This window comes from Anas platyrhynchos, chromosome 9 (genome assembly GCF_047663525.1).
Source record: "Anas platyrhynchos isolate ZD024472 breed Pekin duck chromosome 9, IASCAAS_PekinDuck_T2T, whole genome shotgun sequence".
NCBI classification, from domain to species: domain Eukaryota; kingdom Metazoa; phylum Chordata; class Aves; order Anseriformes; family Anatidae; genus Anas; species Anas platyrhynchos.
In genome coordinates, this window is record NC_092595.1 from 3992140 (window position 1) to 4017480 (window position 25341).

At 39.8% G+C, this 25341-nt stretch overlaps 2 long non-coding RNA genes across 8 annotated transcripts; one reads left to right on the top strand and one right to left on the bottom strand.

Moving 5' to 3' along the window:
• Positions 1-5628: 5628 nt before the first annotated feature.
• LOC140003188 (uncharacterized) lies at positions 5629-24040 on the bottom strand. Of its 7 annotated transcripts, none has more exons than XR_011811384.1 (6): positions 23878-24040; positions 23459-23646; positions 23151-23376; positions 21641-21750; positions 6730-6897; positions 5629-6111 (listed from the first exon to the last, which is right to left on the bottom strand). It is a non-coding gene; the product is annotated as an uncharacterized lncRNA (long non-coding RNA). The 7 variants fall into 7 exon arrangements; XR_011811383.1 differs by lacking the exon at positions 6730-6897 and adding an exon at positions 8192-8262 and having other exon boundaries at positions 23878-24036; XR_011811381.1 differs by lacking the exons at positions 5629-6111; positions 6730-6897 and adding exons at positions 8272-9110; positions 9934-10021 and having other exon boundaries at positions 23878-24036.
• Positions 21750-25102, top strand: LOC106017493 (uncharacterized). Its single transcript, XR_005267991.2, has 2 exons — positions 21750-22310; positions 22406-25102. It is a non-coding gene; the product is annotated as an uncharacterized lncRNA (long non-coding RNA).
• Positions 25103-25341: the final 239 nt, after the last annotated feature.

The window sequence follows — 25341 nt, forward strand, 5'->3', positions numbered from 1 at the left end:
GAAAATGATGAGCATTAGCCCATCAGAACACAGATGAGCTGCAGAGATCAAACTTGTTGCAGCCATTTAACCCAAAAGTTTACTTACATTTAACAAGCTATGAGTCCAGTTTGCAAAGGCTGAGTGTAATTCCCAAATGACTGCCAGCAGTGTGGAAACCATTAAAAAAATAAAAAAAAAATAATAAATAAATAAATAAATAAAAGGTTCTCCCAGAGCCCTGCTCATTACTGTGTAGGCAGGAACGTATATCCTTCATGCAGAGTAGGAAAGCAAGGAGCAAAAAATTCAAGACAAGTTTTTGTCAGACTGTGGAATCTCACCTTACAGCTATAATTGCAGGTGCTTAGCTCTTGGGGAGGCGACAGGAGTTTATCTATTGATTTCAGTAAGCTAAGGATGAAACTCTCAGTGATTTAAAGGATTAGAATTTTGAAGGTGTAAACTGCATCTCTGGCTCCAGTTAATTAAAATGTATGTTAAACTCAAAAAAAAAAAAAAAACAGGCAGCAACAACAAAAAAACAGCTACTTAATACATGAGCAATTTAAACATGCAATTAAATGTGAACACTTTTGACCATGAATTGTCATTAAAGTGAGCTGCAAAATTATTCAAACTGTGCTGTGACACACTGGAGTGACGTGACAGGTCTGTACCAAAAGTCTGTATGCTAGCTGTTTCCTCTCTACGGTAGTCACTGAGAAGCCAAATCCACAATGCAGATTTACTAGCCCCTGTGCTTATTTAGTTTGGTAATGCTGGTGATATTCACACATAGCAATTAACACCTCATTCATGTTTTGCTATTAATATTGCACTGCCCACACTATTTTTATGGCATTATCTCTCACTTACCTCTCATTTTGAGCAACTCACAGTAATGTGGAAGTATAAGACCTGTTCTTTTTTTGCTGGAAGAGAAGGAGTTTTGGATAGTTAAAGCTAAAATAATGGGAAAGTTAGGAAACATTACAAGAACGGTATTTTACACCTTGCCTTTCACAGGAGAGGCAAGAAGAGGTGGGGAGTGAGAGGTACTCTCAGCAAGGAGAGTGCTAATTAAATCCTTGCTGCGAAATAAAATCCCTTGCTCATATGAAAGTGGGCACTTGGTTAAAAAAAAAAAAAAAAAAAAAGAAAGAAAAAAAAAAGCTTATATGACAATTAATTGAGTTTCAAAGTATTTAAAGATTGTACGTTTGACCTTGCTGACTCAGCTGCAAAATGTCTAACAATCAGGTTCTTTCACCTCATTTCTTTTCATGAACTTAGCAATTGACCTTTGCTATCTATCTCTCCAAAAGCTGATAGTATCTCACAGAAGAACACCAAATACTGACCTTCAAATCGCTGATATTTGTATCTATAAGCCATTATCCATTGGCTATTATAAGGTGCATGGTTCAAAGTGTTGTATATTCTTCATAACGTAGTCAGATTGTTAGCAGTTATGTAGGAGACTTTGTAAAGAGTAGGGAGAGACTACAAAACAAGTTGCAAAGCCATCAGAACGTCTCATCAAGGATGCAAAGACACTAATGAATGCACAAATCAGCTACTTTAATGAATCAAATTAAGACCTTGCCGAGAGCCACTTAGACTTGAGCAGTAGCAATGTTTCTCTGAACCAAGATAACACCTAGATAGCAAATATCTATTTTGAGATGGATGCTATTGACATTTCTTTGGGACTAAATAGGAATGCACATAGCAGAATGTCGTAATGTGTTTGTCTGAAGGTGCTAGGAAAAGATTGATACCAGAAGTAATTGTCTTACACCCACCCTTTTAGTGCTATATTTACTTTTGAATCATTTCCAACTTTGTTCCGTTCCATTAAAGTTTTCTCTTTAACAAGCCAATTAAGCCATCATCAGTTTGCTTACACATTCAGCTCTGGTCAGTGAAAAGAGGAATTGTCTGACGCTGCTGGGTTTCAGCTGTAACTACACTACAGTGAGAATTATTTCTCAAGATTGCTGAAACAGTCTCTTGCCCAGCTATCATTCTCCTATCTTCACTTTTTTGACAGTTGAATGAAGGTTATTTTCCCCAAATGGACTGAGGGAAGTCTATCATCTTATTAGACATCATACTTCAGCAGAAATCATCCGGTACTATATACAAATACCATTTGTCTCTCAGACTCTTGGATGCATTCTTTAAAAATCTGCTTGTGAATTAAAATTCTTCTTTTCTTCTGTCCTAAATTCTGAAGTCAGGATTTCAGATTAATTTTTTCAATTAACTTGTAAAGCCTAATCCAGTGCCTGATGAAAGAAATTCTGATTTTCCAATCAAATTCAGTGGGGTATGGAACATGCCCCTACGAAGTAAGAAGTTGTTGAGATAGGATTATACGTCTTATTACTTACTTGAAGCCTCAGATCAGCAGCTAAGCAATAAATCTTGGAGTTCTCTATTACCTTCATCTCATTTTAGCACAGATGGTAAAAGCTAGTGACCTTTATTTTTTGCCTTTCTGTGCTGAGAGCTGGAGTAATGAGAGTATAATGAAGGTCTACTTATTTTCCAATAGGCTGGGAAGACTCAGGTTTTCAGCGCACCTCTCCTCTATCTTTTCCCTAACGTGTTTCTCAGGGAGAAGAACAAAGTCAGACTTGTTTGCACCATCAATCTCCTTGAGGGCTCCAATGTTCAAGGTCCTAAACACACCTTAAAACTCCAGGTTTAGCAGAAAACTAAATAAAATTGTGCTTTTATGATGAGTTAACATTCCTCATCTAATCTTCATAATATTATTCCACCAGGCAGACAATATAGTTAGAGGCAAAAAGCGTTCAGAACCTCTAAACAGATGTGTGGGATAAAACCATGATAATTTTTTAGTCCCTGAGAAATAGTCAATTCCTCAACATCTTTTAGGGGGAAAAAATGCCCTTGTTTCCTAAAAACAGATTGCACTTCAGTTAAAAAGCCAAAACTCTACCTGGCATAGATAAGGTGTCCTTCCTAAACGAGATGAACCCAGATACTCTGAAATGGGAACATGCAGGAAGTTGGGCCAGCCTCTTGAATATAACTAATAGTGTGAATTACTATGGTGTGTTATGAAAATAACTGCATGAAGAAACTTCAGGTGCTGTGCTTCTTTTGTTGAGGAAGAAAAATAAACATTGAGGTGCCATTTGAAACAACAGTCACAAGAGTCAGTTGGGAATCAGTTTGGGCCCATGCTGAAAGCAAAAAAAAATGCCTGAGGCACAGCTGAAATAAATCTATACAACCCACAAGTCACATCACTCAAGGAATCCCCGACCAGGGCAAGCCAAACACAAGCGTCTCCCTCAAGGTCAGGCTCACAGGAGGAATCTATAAGTATTGATCTGAGGAGCAGCTACCTACCATTTGCCTGCCAACATCTACATTTTGATGTTGTGTGTGCTGTTGTCTTCCATCTTCCCCTAAGCTATAGAAGGGTGAGATTAATCAGTATATAAAAAGATTTTTAGGGGGTAAGAGGGTGCATTTTTAATGTGTATGTACATACAGCATGAAACAGACCTCTAGGGAAGATTGCAGAATAACTTTTACTGCCTGCCAGCCAAGTAGTAAGCTCTCAACACAGCCACAAGGACGCTGCTTTTAGGCAGATACCTTTTATAACATAACCAAAGAACGAGCTTTGAAACCATCCTTCAGTAGAAAAGCTTCTTATTCTTTTGATTTTACCTTTGGTTTTTATTTTTATTTGGAAAGAAAAATTTAAAGTAAGCCCAGAATATTCTGTATTTAGATATGCAGGTGGCTAGGGGAAATTATGTCAGAATAGTTGCTTACCACATCAGAACTTTATGTACTTTTGAGGTGGAAAGTTTTTTTACTCTCAATTTTTGCCACAAAATAAAGCACTCTCTGGCTAAATACAAAATCCAAAGGGTTGCTTGTGCTCTATCATTATCCTGAGGTGGCTACCCCTTGCAGAAATAGCTGCTGCTGTACGATGCAGTGATACAGCACACAAATATATCTGCAAGTCTGCAGCTTCTCTTTCAATGAGCACAAGCAACAGAAGTAGCTGTAGCAATTTATGGTCAGATGAAAAGCCCTTTAAATGTGCTAGAAAGGATCTTAGCAATTTGGGAAGGCTTGAGATCAGGCCAGCAGCCCTTTGCAAATCAGTTGTGAAATGACCCCCTCATGTGCGAATGAATATAAGCGAAATGTTTAGCAAGTGAACCAGAAATTCAACTTATATAAGGCTCCCAATCATCTTTTTTTAATGAAATGTTAATTATGTAGAAGTTAGTAAACCAGTTTAGAGGTTTACACATTACCATAAATGTCTCCAGAAAAAGTCCATGCTCCAAGAAATGCCTCACTGCAGGATTGGAAACTAGGACACGCTGATGTGATCCCAAAGCAATTTTTACTAAAAGCACTATTTCTGAGGAATCTGGCGGTAGTGAAAGAGAGAATCCCTCACAAGGCCACTTTCTAGTAAAATATTTACCAGAACACCCAAAAGCCAGCTTCTTCTTCATGTGCTTGTAAAAATGTAGCAGAAGTGGAACAACTGGATCTATTTATCTTTAGGCACTTCTAAGACTCACACCAAACCCCTCTGCCTTTCCCTCCCTAAAGAGGCCTTCCAAGGCACCTGCCTTGCTGTGAAGTGGAAGAAGGGGCTGGCACCGCTCCGTGTCAGAGGCAGCACTTGGGAATTGGCAAAAAATAGCAATTCCTCAGAAAAATGCAGACCCTGCAACCTGACAAGCACAAAGGTTTTGCCGGATGGTTCTGTGCATGACTGAGATGTGTGTGCCCTGCTCACAAAATGGTATCTATTTAGCAATTTGCTATTTTCCTATAAAAATAGTAGAAATGACAGGTGTTGGGCTCAGTTTGGGTCTGATTTGGAACTGCTTTATGAAGCGAAATATGGGGGAATGCTCTGAAATTTGAGTCTATATTTTAATAGTGTGTTGAAAATAGTATATTAATAGTGTTTTTCAATCTAATACTGGTGTTCTTTATCTGCTGCTCGGTCTTTAACAAACACTTTAACCTTTACAGAAATAACTCCAAAAACAACAAAAATCAACTTCAATTTTTATTCATTTTGGTTAGATCATTCAGAGCAAAAAGTACTGCTAAGATTAAATGTATGAATGCTATCCAAGAATTATTTTAATATTGTGCTTCAAGATTTTATGTTCATAAAGTTTCATACAAGAAACTATTTTAGTATAATTACATTCTACTCTGCTTGTACTCTGTACAGCCTGTGATACAGAAAGTAAGAATGAGGCTCTTAAAAGCATACCAAAGTGATACAGATTAATACATCATCTTGTCAGCAGGTCAAAGCATTATCTTTCACAATAGCTTTTAACAAACCACACCTTATTTTTGAGGAGTCCATAAATATACTAATTAAGCATTATATTATATTAGCAATGCTCTATATCAACAAGCTGTATTGTTCCCTTTCCATTTGAAGGAGACATTTCCTAGCACGTAGACAAGAAGCTCTCAGCACCTGACACGGAGGCAATGCTGGGAACTTCCATTTGCTCTTTACACTTGGCCTGAATCGTGTTGCTGACTGGAGGATGGGGAAAGTCAAGCATCAATAAGTTTGAGAAAGTACACAAATTTACTTTAAAAAATAAATTTTATTAGGTTAACAAACAAATAGCTCAAATTGTCTCCAGTTTGAACTCTTTAGCATAAAATATGGAAGGCTTTCAATATGCTCCAAAAAAACTGAACCTGAAGAACCCCATAGTTTTTGGCTTTTTAATCCAGATTTGACATAACGGGTTAAAGTGTACCACCGCAAAACCCCACATTTTGTAAGATACAAGAAAAAACACTCTTCATCCTTCACAGCAAAATTAGGAGATTTGTTGTCAAGAGAAAGTGTTTTTTCACTGAATCTTCATCCTCTTCTACCTTTTTACTTGTACATTTTTTGGTAACATCCTTCTTTTAGAAGACAATAATATTTTCAATTTGCTGATTTTCTTCTGAAAGCATTGCGCACAGAGTTGCTTGAAGCTTGAATAATTTCTTATAGTCTTCAAATAAAATAGGCAGACTCTCCTCTATATAAAGATAAATATATCAGTTGTCACCATTTTCCTGAAAGAAAAAAAAGACAAAGAAAGCAAGCACATCTCTCCCCTGAGGCACCCACGGAGCTATAGTATTTATTTCTACCTTGGCAGTTCTTAAAAGTGTTGTTTTAAAAGTGAGAGTAACTACCATGCCACAGCTGCTACTTTTTCACTTTTTGTATTTCATATTTTTACGCAAGCACTGTCTAAGGAGGGGAAAGTCGTTCTTAAAATATTCCACCCTTCCACAGAAAGTGCTAGTACAGCGGAAAACAGAGACCCTGAACATTTCCCTGGTAATACAGAAAGGGCTGTGAAGAAGTAAGGAAGTCACTTATTAAGGAGATGGGAAGTAACCAGGCCATATTTTGCTATTAAAAAAATATGTTGATGCATGCAAGTGCTCCCCACATTGCTAAAAGCAGCTCTGCAGCTGCAGAGAGAATGGGTGCAGAGAGGTCTCTCTGCACTCAGGGCTCTGGGGAACGGCAAAACTGGGGTGCCAGGGACACTCTGGGTAGGGGATGTGGCTGGCACTGTCTCACTGGGACCGAGACATCAGTCCTAGCCAAAAAAAGAAAATTTCCAGGCATCCAAATACAGACACGAGGAGTCTGAAAGCTTGCAAAGGGTCATTGCTTACTGCTTGTAATCCTGGCCCTGGAGGATTGATAAGGAAAAGTCTCCTTCTGCTAATCCCTTTTTATGGTGAGCAGGGAGGGGGAAATAGTTTTTCTTTAGCTGCCTGGATGAACTCAGGAGAGTCAATAAAGGGCTCCTGCAGACTTTGCGCAGTGGCTTTGACCTGCAGCTTGAAGCATTAAAAAAAAAAATAAATAAAACCACAAGAAAAAAAACAAATTGCTATTCACTTTTCCTATCAAATTAGAGAACAAAAAGAAAGAGTTGACTGATTTCTTGCAGTCTACCTGTATATTCTGTACTTTCACCTGCCCTGCCAGGTCTCCTGTTAGGAGATACTGATTCATTTTATCGGTGGTGAGGTGAGGATCCAGCTTTAGCACCAGCATCGCACCCTGCTGTCAGCTGCCTCCCCAGGGTACTGCAAAGCCAGGGCTGCCACAGGAAACCAAGTTTGCTCCTAAAACACGAGTGGGGCCAACTGGGTAGGCTGAGCAACTTCGCATTGAAGCAGTAGTCTCTGCTGTGCATAAACTCCTTGTTCCAGCCAATTTTTAAATATTGAATGGGATAAATCTGCAAATAAATTCCATCCACAAGTATATATTGCAAGTTAGTTGCTAGAAGCATTCATTTCCCAGAGCAATGCAAAATACAGAAGAGTTATAGGACCAAAAATGTACTTTCAGAAATTTAACCTTTATTTTCTATTCATGGATACTGTGATCCAAACTAAATCTGTGTAAACAGTTTTCTTTATAAGAGTGAAAATAACAGTGAAAACAAATATACTTTATAGATGCGGGGAAAAAAATCAATAGTCCTTTGAAGAGATTTCTTCAATCATAATAAATAAATCCGCAGCTTTTCAATTCCTTTTGTCGACGTACAATGCAGATTCAAAGAGTGCCCAGTCAAAGCAACAGGGAATGTGTTTTACATTCTCAAGACAGAAAACAGCAGAAGATACAAGCACAAAAACAAAATGTGCCATCATCTATATCCTACGCAACCTCCCTGACTTTAGAGCATTTTCATGGGCTATAAATCAGTACTTATTATGATTCTGTTTGTTGCCAGACTTTGTTTAGACTGTTTATATTCCCCGTCAGTATCAGTTATGGTCAAATCATTTCACGTAAAAGGAGAAATGGGTCTATAACAAGAATTAATGCTTTGTTGGTTAAAAAAAATATTCCAACACACAATTAAAAATCTCAAGGTCTCTAACTGAACCTTCCTTTTTAGGAGGAGACAATTAAAGATCACTGCATGCTTAATAAATTAGAACCATTAATAATTCCCCTTTCCCGAATATTCATTTCATTCATTATAGACAAATTGAGCCAAGGCAGTGTACAGAAAATACTTTAAAACACCTGTCAATGAAATATTCCTTCTACTGTCTAGGAAGAAAAGGTTCATAATATCTTGTTGAAATCAGTGTCAGTCATTAAAATCACCTGCGGGCATGGTGTGCCTTCCAGCAGACGTTCTTAAGCAGAGCCACAATGCTGGTTTAGCGATCGGGCACCTGCAAGAGGCATTCCCAGGTATTTCCAAGGAGCTTCTGGTTTGTAAATAGGCATTACAAAAACTCACAGCTAATTTTTCCATTTTTGCGCTTATCTGCTTTACAAATCTGAATCTCCTTTTAGGAGAACTTTCACGTTTGTACAATTTTATAATAATGAGCTAAATTCTGCCGTCTTTCATCACAATAAAGAGAATCATATCCCAGAGTTTAATCACTGAATTTCAGCAGAACCATTCACTGACTAACGATCAAACTCAACAAACAAGGTGGCAGATGGTGACCATACGAGATTATTAGTGCCTTCTTTAATGAGCACAAAACACAGCCTCTGCCTCATTTGCACATCCCAGCCACTACATCAATGAGTTGTCTACACACCAGCAGCTGTCTGAAGGGGAAAAGCATTACCTAAATACGGGGCCAGATCCTCAGCTAACACAAATTGCCCTTGCTCCTTTTAGATCGGCAGAGGTGGAGAATTTCTGCCACCTGAGGGCTGGATGGTGACTTCTGGAGGGTGGCTGTGGGACCACAGGACCAGCGGTGGCCACATTCTCCAGGCAGCCAACCACCAGCCCCACCAGCACTGGTGTTTCACTCACCCCAACAACCCCATAGTGATTTACTTGGGATAACAGCACCAGGCTGAAGCCTAGAGCCCTAAAAGCTGAATAATCTCATCATTCCTTTGGCATGGCGGGGATGTTCACAGCTCTATAAGTCTATTTAGCTCTGTAGAAGCAGTCCAACAGAGATGCATCAGAGCCGGTGTACGCACACAGTAGATCACTAATTTATTCCTTACAGCCCTCCTGGGTGCTGTGTGCGCAGAGACAACCGCATTCCTGGAAATGGACATAAATATCTGTATTTATTTTCCCATCATACTCACTGGGGAGTCAGGGGAGAGGGAGCCAAAAGAAGAACCTTACAGAGAAAATGGCTTGACAAATACTCTCAATACACTTCATTCAGAGGAGTACTCCATGTTATTTCTCCTCTACTGTGCTATAGTGGAGTATGGGCCATAATTATGGATTTCCAGCTGGCATGAGGATTATTATATATTAGGTGTTAGTCTGGAAAGACTGTCAAACCAATGAAATTTTCAGGTTTTGAGCAGTCTCCAGGGTAGGGCTCTGCAAGGCTCAGCTTCATGAGCAGTTAGTGTTATTTATAGTCTAGGACTAAACAAGGCAGAAATTAAGGGAATGCTCCTCGCTGGAGGTGATGATATGAAAATGCTGATGTAGGTCTGTGACAGTAGACAGAAGCAATAGCCTTGAGAATATATTGAGAGTGAGGAGGTGAATAAAGTGAGCAGCATCTCAAGGCTGCTTTTTGTCACTCTGACAGGACAGCATTGTAAATAATCCCCCCAAGTCTGCACTCAATTATCAGTAATTTAGTAGCACCCAGGATATTATATGCACAGGAGAAGATAGCATGTCACCTCCAGTTCTCAACAAAATCCCTGCGATGTGTTGCTTTTTCTCCTGATTTGGATTGCAGAGGCTTTGGAGGATTGAAGCAAAGTTTAAGGCAGGCATTTTCCATACTGCTATTCCAAACAACCTGTTTACCACAGCTCCCTGGTCTAAACAACACTAACTTTCAATATATCTGCCAATCACGTGCCAAACTTACAGCATGAAAAAGATTTCTTACCGAAATTCGTATATGGATGTGCTATATGAAAGTTCACCTTATAAAGACAAAGGGAATTTGCATCCCTGAATGGGTGCAACACTGGTGACTGCAAAAGAAACAGAGAAAAGGACTCTTACAAAGATCAGAGTACTGGAATATTGATAAAGGTTTCCTAATGAAGTGAGAAAGGGGACCCAATGTGGCTGTTGCTGTTCTGTGTATCCCTCCCAGCTCCTACTCCCTGCTGCTTTACCCCAATCCTTGGATGGGAAGAGGTTTTATTTCAGGTTTCATCTCAAAAGATTACAAGTGAGTTTGATCGAAGGGTAACATGGAGTTGTGGCATGAACGTGAAGCTCTGCATTAGGAGGTTTCCTTCCGGGAGCACCTCAGAAATGCTGGGTGCCTGGCGGCTTTGAACTGGTGTCCTGCTTGGACTGATTCCTTCAGTCTTTGCAGCAGGTGGATGGAAGAAGCAAGGAGGAGGGAAGCATTTCTCACCATCCCTGAGGCCAGAAACACAACACATTCCCCAGGGCTTTCAGTCCTGCCTCCTCCAAACCAGTGAGAGCGGAGGCTCCTGCCTAATCTCAGTGCCTGTATAACTGCTGATTCTACTAGCAAAGATTGAACTTGCGATCTTCAATATCATAAAACACCCAAATTAAAAGCTTGAATGCTCTACCTGCTCTCTCTGCTACAACGAGCTGCTAAGGAACACATGCCAACTAAGCCAATAAATTATTTAAGCAGCTAAAACGTACAGATTCTGAACGAAACCAATAAGGAATAAAGATTACATATAGCACTATGAAATCCTTCATTTATTTTATTTTTGGGTACACGCTGTACTTTTGTGCACAACGTGCTACACAGCAAACATTATTTTGAAGCCTGTGTGATGCCCTTTCAGTCACTGCACTGTAAATCACACACGTACATCCACGCTTTGGGAAAAACAATGCCTACATAAGAAGAAAAAAAAATATTTGTCCACAGTGCCCAAACTGGATAGAATAGCTACAGGACGACGTGGTGGTGTCTGTATGGCCTGGCCACCAGCCAGCGCCATGGTCCTGCCGTGTAGGGCTGCAGCCAGCCCTCGTGCTGCTGATGGCAGGCTCAGGAGGATCTGCAGGCAGTAACCACCCTGCTACCTGTACCGAGAGCACCTGGCAGTCAAATGCAGCACGGATGTGATACCGAGACCCCTCCGTTCCCTCTCTCAGCTCAGACAGAAAATCGCTTCATGTTGCTCAGGTGGAAGACTGTAATTAGCCTCATAAAAGATGCGCAAATAAGCCAGTCAGAAGCAAATTAATCTAGTCACACCTTACTACTTCAGAGAAGTGCTTTATCAGTGGTGACTTTAACAGGATTATTATTTCTAATAGGCTATTCTGAATTTTGAACAGAAATGCCATAAAAATGCTGCCTGCTGATGAATCAAAGGAGTCAGTAACCGCCACAGAGGCTGCTTCTCTATTGACATTGAGCACTGCATGTCGTGCAGCTGTAATGACCTAACACGATGTGTGTTCTTCTCAGCAGACATATCGGTATTAATTGTGAATATGCCATAACATGTTACCTACAAAGCCCAGCGACATCCCAACCTCAAGCGACGTTCAGATCCACCCCACGGGTGTGCAGACCTGACCACCTGAAGAAGCGGTGTCAATGCTTTTCCAATGAGCAGTGCTCAAGCAGATGTCTGTAATTACACAGGATTTTATGAAAGACAAGGGAATTTCAGGTAAACACTTAATTGATTACATTCTTCAAGTTTCTATATCCCTATTGATTAGAAGGTGACAAGCTGAAACGGGTGATAGCTAAAAGTATACCTCCCCCAAGGGGTCAAAATAGCAAAATTGTAGAAAATTGTAGAAAAATGGACATGGCAAAGGGACTACCAGAGAAACCAAACAACTGTCTTGGTACCTATGGTGCCATGAGGAGGTACTAGTGAGAGTATGAGGTATTTTTCCCCATTTCCAGTACACTGAATTGAGTGCATTTGTGGCCAAAACCGAAGATTTTGATCACTCATTTTATATCTTAAAAAGCACAGAAAGACAGTATTTGTATTGAAAGTTTCAGAAAACATCAACAACAACAGCAACACAAAAGCAATGCAACCTTTTTTATTCCTCATTTCCCAGTGCTCTGAGTCATTCCTCTTAGGTACAACAACATCTGTATTTTTTTAGTTGCTAAGTTTACAAATTAAACGTTATCAAATTATGTTTTACTTTTTCATAATATGGTATCAAAAATAGAAGAAAAGTGCTTTCAGATGTATTTACTGTTTCCATTCTTTGATGATCCTGAACAACAGTAAAGTGCACTTTCTCCTCTCCTACAAAGCAGAGAGAACAAAGCCTCAGAAAGTCAATATTTGGGCAATCCTAAACTGTAAACACAAATCTTAGAGTAGCCTGAATATGGACTGACCCCTGGCTTGAAACAGGATTTGAGATTCATCGGTGCAGAACTGGTGCTGTAGTTTGTAAGAGATATGGGAAGTCATTTCCTCAGCTGGGCTACAACTTTGCAAGCAATATTCTCTCCCCAGTGATGTGCAGCCAGACCTAAATCTTCTTCCTGAACCAAGTTGCCAACCAACCAGTGAGTTACTAAGCTTTGAGAAAATTAGACTTTGATAGATTTTATCTTAAAAAAAAAATGAAGCAAACAATACATTTCAATAATATATCTTTTCCTACATTTTCATATAACATATATATGTACCTGTCACAACCTGCAACCAGTATCAGCCCCTTTAGTACCAGGACCTGAGAGATGACAACTGCTCCGTCCTTTCCAGCACTAAGTTTATGCCAACAGTGAAATCAAACTTCTAATTAAGAAAAAAATGATAATAATTTCCTAGTATAGGCAAAGCAGAAAAATGCTCTAGTAATTTCAGAATCAATAAGGCAATGAAGGAATGCATCTCTCATGTCTCATTTGTTATAAATTAAAGATGATGCATGAAAAACAAAAGGATTAAATGGGGAAAAAATGATACGAGAAAAAAAATAGGTTGTGGGAATTACTTTGTCACATCCTACAGCTATCTCGCTCTGTGGACTTTTATCCATCAAGACACAGAATAAAGCAGTACTGACAGTATGGGCAGTTTAACCAGACAAAACTTAAATTACATGTTGCAGGTCATTAAGACAGTAACAGCGCTGCACATCAGAGGCAGGAGATGAGCCAATGATATGGTAGTTAGACAATTTTATCTACGAAAATTTATCCAAATACCCATGGTTGTATTTGTACAGTTTAGTGCTTTGACAGAAACTCCTCTGTTTTTTCAGGTAATCCTATACATATTCAGCAATTCTGACACCTTCAGAATATGGCAGACATTGCTTTTCTGCGGAAGCAGCTATTCCACGTGCAGTAAAATTAATGTACTGGGATATAAGAGATTCAGCATGTGTTGCGTACCTTGTTCTGGCTGGGCACACTGTTCACCTGGGATTGCAGGATACTGCCGGCTCGGTGTGCAGCATAAAACATCATCTGATGGTATACTATTAAGTTAGGAGCCTGCCACAAAAGCAGGAGCGCCAATGGACACACATGACCCTTTTGGAGGGCCAATGCCTCACTGTTTTCCCAGTCATTGCTCGAAGGACTTCAGAAATACGTACCGACCTCCACTGAGCCCAAGGAAATTCAGGCCATCGATACACCCCCCTCCTAGATCAATGCTCAGCTATGCTCCAGCACGCTCACCTTGTATGCAATGATTTTTTATTTTATTTATTTATCTGAACTCAGTTCTTCCTGCACCAGCCCAACATCATTCTAAACACCAATAAAGCAGGGTTTGTATGTTGCCACACATATGTGTGTGCTTTTCTTAGCCAGGTATTTGTTAATTTACTCTCTGGCTTCTAGTAATTAGAATAGCTTTTCAAAAGATGCAGTTTGGGGAAATATTGGTAGTACATCTTATTTTAAAAGCAATATAATTCATGCAGCAACAATTTATATTGACAATAATTTCAAATAAGATGTGCTTGCCATTAAAGCTGGAATGTATTTCATCTCTTGCTGTTCCAGCTATGCATATTAAATGGCAGGAATCTATTTCAAAGGTGTTGCATACATTTATTTTATGTAAGTGAGATTCAGGGAGGCTTCATCTTCCACTTTTATTTACAAGACAGAAAATCTGAAACAAGGAATTTCCTTGCTATAATATCCCTGCTGGAAACATTTGACCTCAGCTTCAAGACACTAATTTAAAACTGTGCTCTTGAAAGGTGAACTTCGCTTAGGTTATTCTTTGAAGAACACCACCATTGCACCTGCTTTTTTCTTATCATTACCTAGTTAAAATAGGGCCACAGTTTTGTATTGTTTTTTTTTTTATAAAAAAAAAAAGTCAATGAAGAAGACATAGGAGACCTAATCCTACTCTCACATTCCTGCAAGCAGAACTCAATCTCTTTCCATAAGGGGGTAAAATATCACAATGTAATTGTGTTGTATCCGGAGGTGTGCATAGCATTTTGGTCACTAAATCTCACTAAAGTGTCAGAATATTTGTAGTTAGACAAGTCCTCATGTAACATTAAGAGAAGCTACCTTTCCAGAAAACACATATTATTATTATTATTAGGGTGAACTTACTTTGAAGTAACGTTCCTCTAAGAGCACTTCTTAGGCAAAGCCAAGAGTTTACTGCACATCAACCTCAGCGTCAGCACTGTGAATAGTAGGGAAAGGCTTAAGGGCATAAGCCTGCCCTTAGGTTACAACAATGAGTCAAGGCAGAACATAGTAATAAAAAAAGTTTGTCATTATATATAGAAGTGTTTTGTTGTTGTTGTTAGTTTGTTTTGTTGTGCCTGTGACATATGTGAAATATATGAACAGGTACGTTTGACTTGGGCTGCCACATTTCCTATAGCTACAGGATGTGCCCCCTTCTTTCAGTGAGTTTGTGGCAGACTTTCAAATCCGTCCAGTTTTGGTCAATCCCCAGAATAAGCCAGATAGACAGTGTTTGGAGTCAAATCTAGTGACTATCTAAAGCCCAGTAGCAAGGTTAAGCATCAGCATGGTCTAGCAAGCAAGCACCGTGTTGGGAACCATCAGATTGATTCCTTGGCCAGCAGCTGCTGAATTTCTGCACTGCTTTTGTTCAGCTCTCACACTTTTCACCCTTTGTTCTGTAGCACTGTGAACTCCCTGCATATGGATTTTCTGCTACCATCTCCTGATATACGATGTTTTTTATTACACAACTAGTAAACGGAATGGGATGTGTCAGAGCTGGCCCCCTCTGCAGAGGTGACTTTGGTCGGTAAGTTAGAGTTGGGTGTGCCTTCAGGTTAAAAATTAGCAGTGCTGCATACTGGCCAGTTCTTTGCAAAATGTATTTTCACCTGCAGCACGTACACTCGTGTACAAGACTAAAGTCTCCGTATCTCGTGAGGTGGCTTGCAACATGGCCAAATGTTTGAGAACATTACAGACCTGTTTAATTTTTAATACCTTTCGACACACCAGTTGAACAGACACCAGCAGTGTAGAAATTAGCACATTATCTTTGCCAGCCTAGCTCCCTTTTCAAAACATTTATCTTGTAGTTTTAGCCCTATTAACCAGTTGGTGACACATCGCTCTAAGTGATGAGTACTACAACGAGACATCCTGCTTTGGTTTTTAAGAGCCTTGTACTACACAGAGCATGGCATATTATAGGGACTGCTGCAGAGCTGAACTAAAGGGAAGCCAGAAGCATTGAGGTCACATCCCCGCATGGTTTCTGATACAGCCTTTTTTTTTGCTGACTGCAATACTTGAGTAAGAAAAATGGGATTTCTACTGCATACTGCACATTCCTTGGAGCAAGGATTATGTGCCATGGTTTCTGTGTTTATCTAGGGTCTTAGAAGAACAACGACACCAAACTAAACTTTCCAACAGCACTAAGAATTCATCATCTTTCTTTGCAAGGCAGTGGAAAAATCTGCTATTGTTCTGGCATTTTGTATCAGGATGAGTAAAACTGCAAAAGAAGCCAATTCCTTGACAGGTTAAAGGAGAAGGATGAGCTTTACTACACCCTTACGTTTCCATTTGTGCTCCCAATTAAAAGCCTCATCTCACTTGCATCAGGGCCATAGTGCTAGAAAACTCAGCATTGCCATGACAACCAGTAAACTGTTGGATTTTCTGCCCACTGCCAGTCACCGGGAAGACAGCAGTGGATGCTGTGCTTGAGCTAATTACGTAGGGGAAAACAGAAACTGTGATGAAGAATTAAGTCTTGCTATATACGTCTTCATTACAATAATCTTGCACATATTTGCTCCGAACTTGCAGAATTACTAGCATCTGAAATGCAAATTGCAGAGCTTTTGGCATTGATTTATTTTTTTTCATTTTCGATTCATTAAAAGATGTCTGATCCCACACTATTACGGCTCACGGAAAGACAGGTGGCTGGCCCCCTTGGATTCATCATTAGCTGTGAAACGGCATCCCCACAGCACCCACAGTTTGGGAGACACATCTAAGACAAGATGTGTGGTGGTTAGACAGACCTTCCTTCTTTCTCCTGGCTAACCAACACCTTGAGCAATGAGTTACCAGCATCTGGACCATGAAATTCAAGGAAACTGAGAACACAGCAACAGAGCTTTAGAATTCATCAGTCAAATCAGATTTACAAGTCAGGAGAAAGTTTACATAAAATACACTGTGATTGTTTTCTGTGTTTTGGCCTGTGGACATTGACCTGCTCAGAGATGACAAACTCATGCTACCATTGTCTGTAAATGGACATCATGGTATCAGGAAACTGAAAAGGCAGTCGTTCTCTCTGTCTGTTATGAGAGAAGGAAAAGGAGAAAAAAGAAAACGAGAACAAGACAGCATCACTTGTGTAATGCTGAAAAAATCAGGAATTAAAATCAGGAATTAAATGATCATACTACTGGTAAGCAGCAGAGGGTAACAGAGATGAGCAGAGGCCGTCATTCACTCGTCAAGAGCAAAGTATTTCTCATTTTCTTTCACGGCAGTATAACAGAAAGAATATATCTTGCTTTTAGCTAGACATTCTCCTAATTAGTTGTCAAGAAGAAACTATTACAGGACGGAGGCAAAGCAGATAGATAATTGTTGGGATTTATTTTTGAAGTGGGAGGGCATTACGGCATTGCAGGTCTGAAAGTGGGCAGAGGTCTGGCTTCACTCCCTCATGTCACTAACTACCTGGATGATGGAAAGGATTGGTGATGTGGACGTGGAGGTACATCTGACCTGCCATTAGAGAATGAATTAGAAATCATGACCATTTTCATACAGATCGCATTGCTTATGACAGATATGCTCACATATCTGCAAGACTTCTGAAGAATTGGGAAGGCTTCTAGGACAACCCTACGTCCAGTGCTGGAGAGAGGTCCAAAAAGGATATGGATTGAGGAAATAAATAAGGCAAAGTATAGGATTATTTTAGCATCAAGGAGACCAAAGAAAGATATGATAATGATCTTCAGTTACTAAAGGCTGTTGCACTGAAAGAAGGGAATAATCTGTTGTCCGTGACTAGGGGAGGATAAGGCAGGCAGTAGGGACCTTAAATTGCAGGAAGGAAAAAGTAGTTAGGCTTTAGAAAAAGCTTTTTAACATTAAGGAGAAAGTAAGTCTAGAATAAATCACTTGAGGAATGAAGGGAGCCTCCATTACCAGAAGTTTTTAATGTTAGAACAACTTCTAATGGCCCAGGGCTGCCTCTTGGGACCCCTCTGCTCTTCTGTGGCCTGGGACCGACACACTCAGTGTTATGATTAACTCACTGCAGTGACTTAAACAAGGACTGAGAGGCAGAAAGTCATATCTTGTGATTAAAACGAAGAATAGACACCAAGAAACATAAGCTCTGTTGCTGACTACATTGAGATTGTCAGATAAATGGCACAGCAGACCCAGAAAATGTGGTTGTACCCTAATAAAAAAGCCAGAAAGGAGAGGAAATTAGTTTAGGACCGTGCAGTTACAGGTAAAGCTCCTGACAGTATCTAGAAGCTCAGCACTGAAGTGTCTTCATTGCTCTGGGGAGACTAGATTACAAAAGCAGAAAAATTCAAGATTTACTTGGCCTCACAAGCATCTCACACTAAAGACAGCAGCCTGGCTCCTGCTGTGGAGGAGCCTCTGCAAGCTCACCCCTGCTCACTGTGGGAGCAGTTTGGGATATGATCACCACTCAGGACAGCAAAGGTGGTTTTGAATTTAACATTAAATTCCATGGCTCATTTCCTAGATTTGTAAAGAGCATTTTTCTGGGTGAGAAGTTACAGGAGGATTTTTTCCTCCTTTCTTAACATATTTCTAATAGGTGTTTTTATTAACCCATTTACTGCTAATTGCAAACAATTTTCAGTGCGTAGCTCCACTGTTAAATCTTCTCTTTATACCAGGCAGATGTAATATCCTAATGACACCACGCTGGTTTCACAATACTTGCCAGTGGAAACTGAGCACGCCGCCCAGCTCGGGGGACTGGTGGGGCTGTCCCCATATAACTGCAGTCCTGTATCTGCCAGTGGGTGATCCTGAACAGGGCACTCCCAGCAGGTATACTCCTAGGTGCTCCCAGACACTGCTCAGTTCAAGAAAATTGGTATCTATAATTGTATTTAACCTCTGTTATCTTCATACAACACAGCACAGAAGGTATCCAAGGCCCCTACACCAGTGTAAGTGAAGACAGGTGTAAATTCAGCAAATGCAGGTTTCACAGGTTCTATTTAGCAATAGCAAACAAAAGCCACAGGGCAAGATATTAGGTTTAAATCTAAATACTAGCTACCCTCATCAGCTGAGGAAAATCAATCTAGATTACTGGCATTTCTAGATGTGAGACATTAGCTCGATGAAAGAGCCTGATGCATCTAAACAGGCTACCAGACGTGTTTTACGCTTTTCTGAGATGATTCTGTTCTCCCTCACACAGGTAATATTTTATTACCAGCTTTCACAAAATGAAATGTTTAATTTCAGAAAAACGGACAACAAATGCAACATTTCCTGTCAAATCCATGATTCTCATTGCAGCCAGAAACAGCTGAGGTATTTAAGCATCAGTTCCCAGATCATCATGCAGCAATGTCTTAGCTTGTTCCTCTGAGCGTCTCTAGCAGTTATGTCAAACGTATGCAGAAATAAAAGAGGGATGGGTAAATGTTACGCAGCAAGGGAAAAGTTTTCTAACAGAAAATAGTAACAACCATTTTTCATCACTTCAGATAGGTTTTTTTTTTCAAATTTTAAATTGAAAAGGTTGGTATCACCTTCTCAACAACAGCTTGTATCATAAATTACTGTCTGTGCTTTGGGTATTTATCTTTTCAGTGTTATCTCAGAATAAATTAATTATCCAAATTCAGACATATGTTGAACTTTTGAATACCAGTACCACAAAAGGCTTGTAGACGGTTTTGTCCCTGTAATAAAAGCATCCACTGATGATTCTCTCTTACAGGAATTAGTCATCTGTTCTTTGTGATTCTGATTTTGTGGCTCACAGAGCCTTCAACTTCAACAGCTAAACTGCAAGCATATGTATATTGAAAACAACATTACTCTAAGGAAAATTTACTAATAATAACATTAATTTTATACTTAGCATTCCCAATCCTAATTTCTTTTGAAGTCTTTTATAGAAAACATATAGGAATTGGTCCACTGCCCAGAGAAGTTCTGCTGCTGCTACAATGAATACGTACCAGTGTTTTATGGCAGCAAGGCAGTAAAGGAAGAACTCTTGGTCAATTATAAACAGAAGAGAACTTGTACAGGCAAAATCCAACAGTCATAGTTGAAAAACGGGCAGGATACCAATGCTAAAGACACTTTTTCAGTAACTTCCCCAGCTATTGCATGGGGCTCAGCTTACCTACCATGTCTGAAAGCTGTTCCCTTCAGCAGCACATTTACCCCAGCATCACGACCAAGCTCTGTACCTCCTCCTTATCAGATCAGACACTGACTTAGTCCATATGGTATAAGATCTTGCAGAATGTTGTTATTGGTTCTTTTGGCTCTAACCTTGCAGAATTGTTTTTTGTTGTGGCATGATGCATCTATACCGAGCTGGAGACAAACAATTTTCTGCTTACATGCTGGCAAGTGACATTTTGATGCAGCTTCCGAAGACAGGAAAAAAACTCTCAAGCGAGCTCGCCTTCCGAGCCCGATCCAAACACAAACAGCAATTGATGATGATGGATTTCAAGCGCACCAAAAGTTGTTGCGGAAAGACAATTCAGACTACAATTTCCCAGCACAAGCTCCAATGATTCCAAGAGCTGTTTTAGCACTGAGCAATGGACAACAAATTGTGAAGGAATAATTGCTAACCATGCGGGCTTCTAGGAAGAGGCTACATTAGTGTCCCTGTTAATGAAGCAGCCAAATAACTTCTCATAAACAGTTGAAAATAATCTCAAAGCTTTAAGTGAGATGTCTAAGAAGCACTTGTTTCTTTAACCTGAAAACACTCTGTCCAGAGGGAAAGGATTCTGAGTATCTGAGTACTTTCAGACAGGTAGGCACAGACAGAGAGAGCTGTGACAGCAAACTAGATCACTGGATTCTTTTCTTTTCCTTTTTTTTTTTTTTTTTATTATTATTATTTTTTATTTTCCCCCTGTTTTTAAATCAGATTGTAGCACTGCTGCCATACTATAAACATTCATTTGCATCAAACGAAGTGATGACAAAAGTCACGATACCCCATATCAGTACACAATATGCTCCAAAGTTTGCATCTCAAACAGGAGATAAAGAACGCTGTTTTGGCTGAGCTCAAGAAAATGTTATTGGAGGCGTTCCCCTGTATAGCAACCATGGCTCTTCATTGAGATGCAGGTAGTGCTTCGATACCAAAGACTGCAGTGCATCATTAAAGTACTGTGAAGACAAACAACACTCATGCTGCATACCAAGTGGTATTACATTTAACTGAATCATTTTATTATGAATACATCCAGGTCTGCCACTGGGAGCCACTTATGTAAAACGTGCTGGCAGAAATGGATCTGCGCTAATTATATTTCATGCACATTTCAGAATTAACCTCAGGGATACAGAAAGGTGGCAATAAAGACGACTTTTATAACCAAGTTCATTTGCAATTGGCAGTCACATGAAGAGCAGCTTTCCTCAGAGATAACCCTAGAACATCTCACATCAGGGGGTTTGTTTCTGTTATCGGTGTTTCACTGAAGCACAGGACACGTGAAGATTTTGTATCTCTTTGTAACACTGAACCCTTATCATAAACTAAGCCCCATTCAGATGGGAAAGGCTGAAGGACTTCAGCTAGTGCACCAGTTCAACTCAAATTTAGGAGAAGCAAACTACCCATATTTCCCTCCAGGGAGTGTCAAAAAGCACCACAATTAGGCTTTGTCAGTATGAGATAATTTCCTTTCTGAAGCAAAGGGTTGTTTCTTTCCATCCCTCTGAACTTTTGGAAATCTCTTCTAAGGACACACTTTCAAGCTTTTTAATCAAAGAAATGCAGAAAGGTTGGTTCACTTTCTTCCTTTACCTGCTTCACAGCTAAATCACCCAGCACACAATTAACAACTTTCTTGCTGCCTCTGACCCTTCTACTAGCTTCCTTCTCCTTTTCAGTAACATCAGTCAATTATCAAATGAGATAAAGGGGTACCTCCAAGCTTCATTAAAAGAGAGAGAAGAATGGGATTTCAGATCTCTGGGAACAAGCCAGCAATCTTCTGGATGCACAGCTGATGCTGAATGCCCCCAGATCCTCAACACCTGTGAACATAATAGAGAAATCACCAATTATCTCCAGTTTTTGCTTGAGAATGGGATTCAGAAATGAGTATCTCTCTCGGCAGAAGGTCTGCCTTGCTTATTATTTTCCTCATTTACCACTAAATACATTTTGGTTTGCTTTGTAAAGAGTTGTCAACGACCATTTTCCATTATTATTTGTTTTATATCAATAGCCAGGGCCTTGTTGTACTATTTATTATTCATTGTATGAATACAAACTATATTCCAGTGATAACGTGTTCCTACTCTGGCACGTTATATTTTGTGGCTTTCACATGCTTTTACAGAAGATTTTACATTTGCCATATGGAGCAGCTGAGAGGCCTCTGCTAGGATAAATGCAGCAGAGCAGAGGGGACACTTACAACCAAAGTCCTGTTGCCCAGCTGCCTGCAATTGCAAGGGAATCAACTCAATGAGCCCAGTTAGCCCTTGCAGTCATTTGTTCTTGAGGCACAGTCTTGGACTAGACAGGCTTATATACTGCATGTTCAAAGGGCGGACAAAAAGCAAATAGGTGATTTATCCAAGGTCACACGGTAGGTAAAGGGCACGTTTGTAATCAGACCTGCTGCTGATCTCAATACAATGCAATGTCTCAGCTAATGAATCACATGTATTTTCTTTCCCACAGTTCGTGCCTTTCTCACTTGATGCATCTGCATTGAAACGTTTGTTTTATAATCAGGCAAATGAGAGGAAGCAAAATCGTTATTTCTACAAATCTCCTGCTCTTGCATACAGAAAGCAATTAAAGGCAGAGTTAACAGAGAAAACTTTAAACAATTTGCAACTGCATTTTCAGGCCTATGTTTTGCAGGGGGTCTCCAGAGATCTGGAAATATTAAACATGAGCTCTGCAGCCAATAATGCAGGTTAGGAAGCGATGCGATAAAAATCTCCTGAGGAATCACACAGGGCCTGCTGCAAAAGACCGACAGCTTAGATGGAAATATCATGGTCTACTGTGCACATAAATGAATAGGTAATTCCTAAACCACTATTTACTTGGTGGGTTGTGAAGGGTTTTTATTAAGCATATGGCTATAACTGTTACAGATTACAGGCCTACTCTCTGTGGCATTCTTGGAAACCTGCAGCTCCAGTGTATCGATAGCCCAACACACTGGGCTCGTCCTGCCCAAGGCCAAAGGAGGCAGAGAATAGAAGCAGAGCTGCCAAGATGCCCAAACTATCAGAAATTCAACCCCAAAAGTCATCAAGATCACACAGAGAAGTCTTCAAACAGCTTCCCCTGCGTCACTGTAAGTTCGTGGTGCCTCCATTCTGGGACTTGAGAAATTTTCAGCTGGTGGCAAGTCATGAAGGCAGGTCACAGCACAGGCCTGTGGCTGCAGGGGCCTGGAGGACACACATACCTGGGAGCCAGGACAGGGGCACACACAGCACAACCACACACAGCAGCAAACACTCGAGGAGCCTTTTCCATCCTGAACAGCCTCTGCAGGCACTGAGCTCTCCTCTGCAGTTGAAATCCTCCGTGGTGTTTTGGCACCCATCTCCCACTTAGGCTTCTCTTACAATAAGCGGCAGAGAAGCCTTGACGCAGTCTCAACGGTCAGGGTCTGTGTTTGTTCAGCCAGCCTTTTGCAGAAGCAGTAAATTCAAGTGTTAGCACACAGCTGTCACCAAGTGAAGACAAGCACATGCTGTCCTCATGTCTCACCTGTAACAAAGCATCACTGACGCCAGTAATTTCTCCCAGGCTGTCAACACCTACGCCTTCTTAGAAGCTGAACTTTGTTGGGAAAAAAGGAAGGAAAACTGTAATGCACAGAGGAAGACTTTAGATGTGGTTTCCTTCTGACAAGCTCAAATAACATCCTTCAGAGTGAAGAAGATTGAGACGCAGACCTAGATTCATCAAACAGGCTTGTGTTAGTGCTAAGAACATCACGTACTTGCTACAGTTCAGACAAGTAAAATCTATTAGCCCTACTCTGCTGAAAAGCAAAAAGTCTTTAATATTAGTACTACTTTAAAATGTTACACACTATTGGAAGTGTGTTTTCTTGCCTTTGCATTGGAAAAAGCCTGGATAGAAAAACTATCTGAAGCATTAAGTTTGAAAATATATTGAAATACCTCCTGGGGAGATGATTTTAAGAACACTCAATCTTTTCTGTGGCATGATGCAGTAGGTCTCTTCATATCTTAGCCACATTTGTGCCTTAGTAATCCTAAGGGCCTGCTATTTGCAGCTCTACAAGTGAGCCACTGAGGCAGCTTTTCCCTCTGTGCTGCCACACAGGTGTTCCCTAATTGTTCTCATGAGGCTACACCTGAAAATCTCTATAGTTTGACAGCAAGAAGCAGCCACAGCTGCTGGATAATCACCTCTCTTCCATCCTTCCTTTTCTCCATGTTTGTAGATTTCAGCTTATATTAAAGCAAACACTACACAAACCAGGCAGGAGTAATTTAAATACTCAATAAATATAATCTGACAATATATGTGCGCAGAAGCTGAGCAACCAAATCGAAGGGCAACATTTGCACCCAGTCAGCGTGCTCCAGTCGATGCTAATAGTGTCCTAAATGGGAACATCTATTGCATTGGCTGAGTAGGCTGAGAGCACCAGTAGGCTTTGTCATGACATAGTGGTCCCAAAGATTAATGCCAGCAGTAGCTCTTCAACATCAAAAAGCAAAAGAGATTAAACCAAAATAGATTAAACAAAGAAGGACTCAGGAACAGAGGGGAGGAATTACCTTATTTAATGAACTATCCCATTTCTCAAAAATAAAAAATATATATATATATATATAATAAAATATATACACATTTGCATATTAAGCTGTCATCCATTTTTATATTAAAATATTTTATTATATATTATATTTATTATAGTGGTAATAGTACATAATTTTTTTTCTTTTAGTTCCATCTTCAATTACCTGAAACTTCACCAAAGATTTTCCAACCTATCTTTTCTTTTTGCAAGCTGATTTGTCTTTTGAAATCACAGACACTGTTGTAACTGATGTGATAATTCACTCTGATGGGTAATATGCATACAGGTAAAAGAAATATTGGCACAATGCATGATCCTACCCATTGTAATAAATCATGGTAAATTAGTAGAAAGAATTAATTTTGAATATTTTTACCATAAAAATTAAGATAAGTTGAGAATGGAAATTGAAAGCATGAGCTCTTTGGGCAATACTGAAACACATAGTTGTAAAAGAGAGTATTTCTCCCCACACCAGCACATTAATAACAGTGGCTACACTTGAAATAAAGGCATTTAATGAAGAACAACTATGTATAAAAAAAAAAAAAAAAAAAAAAAAAAAGATTCAAGAATCGATCCATACAGAAGTAGACACATAATTAAGAAAGACCTGTTAAACTTCAGCTACAGGCTGATACCAAGACTATTAAAAATGTTCCCCACATTGCAAAAAAATGCATTTGTCTTGAATAAATCCCAGAGAGCTGGATCCTGCAAGCTCCCAAGCTCTCATGCTGTAACTCAAAATTGCTCACATGCTTTAGTGCATTTCTGGAGACCCTCCAGGGTTTTTACCATATACTTGATATGA